Source organism: Pteropus alecto, unplaced genomic scaffold, assembly GCF_000325575.1.
Source record: "Pteropus alecto unplaced genomic scaffold, ASM32557v1 scaffold25, whole genome shotgun sequence".
NCBI classification, from domain to species: Eukaryota; Metazoa; Chordata; class Mammalia; order Chiroptera; family Pteropodidae; genus Pteropus; species Pteropus alecto.
Genome location: NW_006441955.1, coordinates 19,020,305 through 19,021,465, shown reverse-complemented (window position 1 = coordinate 19,021,465; position 1,161 = coordinate 19,020,305).

Below are 1,161 nucleotides of genomic sequence, written 5' to 3'. Positions count from 1 at the left end.
CTTAATATGACAGATATACTTCTCAAATGGAATGTGGGAGGGAAGACCATACTTTATTTTTTGATAAGCTAAAATAGCACCTTTAAAATGGAATGACCCTATAGAAGGACTTAACAGTTAGAGTTAATTTCAGGTCAGATAAGCCTCCAGCAATTAGGTAGGTAATCAGGTTTGCATTCATACTAGAAATCTTAGTATGACCTCAGGGTCCCCTTATTCTCTCCTTACTCTATCCTGCCAAAAACATTTGGAACTAATCACTGGTCTCAGGTCTGTCACCCAGTGACCATGGTAGAAAAATCATGATTTAACAATTCAACAAACATTCTTTGAGCCTTTGCTATGAATCTGGCACCAAGGACACAAAGATGGACATAGTCCTATTGTCAGCCCCATCTCAAAACCCTGGCACAAGCTTCCCCAGCTTCTAACAGCTACGCCCATTCAGTCCTGCCCACCACCTGAGCAGCTTCCTGTGGCTCTAACCACCCTCGAGTATTGCTTGGTATTTTTGCCCTTCTGCTTGGCTACGAGACAGCTATGACTCAAGATTTCTGAACTCTTGAGGTTTAGCCTTTCTTCTTGTAATGGGAACTCAAGCATGAGTTTTCTCTAACGATTCTATTTTGTAAGGTAAGGCTTCCACTTTGGCTTCTATTTGAGCTCTTGTTCTAGAAATCTTCACAGTTCTTTAGACCTATCCTAGAGTGAGTCTGCCTTGATTTGGACAGTCCTGTCTCCCTGAAGATCAAAGGTATTATCCAGAGTCCAACCTTGGTGGCTGTGACCCTGTCACCTGTAAACAGGCTTCCCTATTGACACCCTTTGAGATTACTAAATTCCACTTGTTTATTACCCTATGCCCACCTCTAGGGAATTCGGCCACAAAAAAATTAAACCATCCAAACCCCAAAGATTGATACTTTGGCAGTTAGTAATTGTTAAATGAGAGAATAAAACATTCATTCATCCATCCATTCATTCATTCATTATTTGATAAGAGCATGCTTGTGTCAGATGTTGTGTCAAATGCTGGAGTTATGGAGACAGGAAGACAGAGACTACCATGAAGGAGTACATAGTCTCAAAGGGAAAACAAAGAAGAGGCAAACAATTATAAGTGACATAACAGAAACATTCAAAAACACAATGGGAACATGA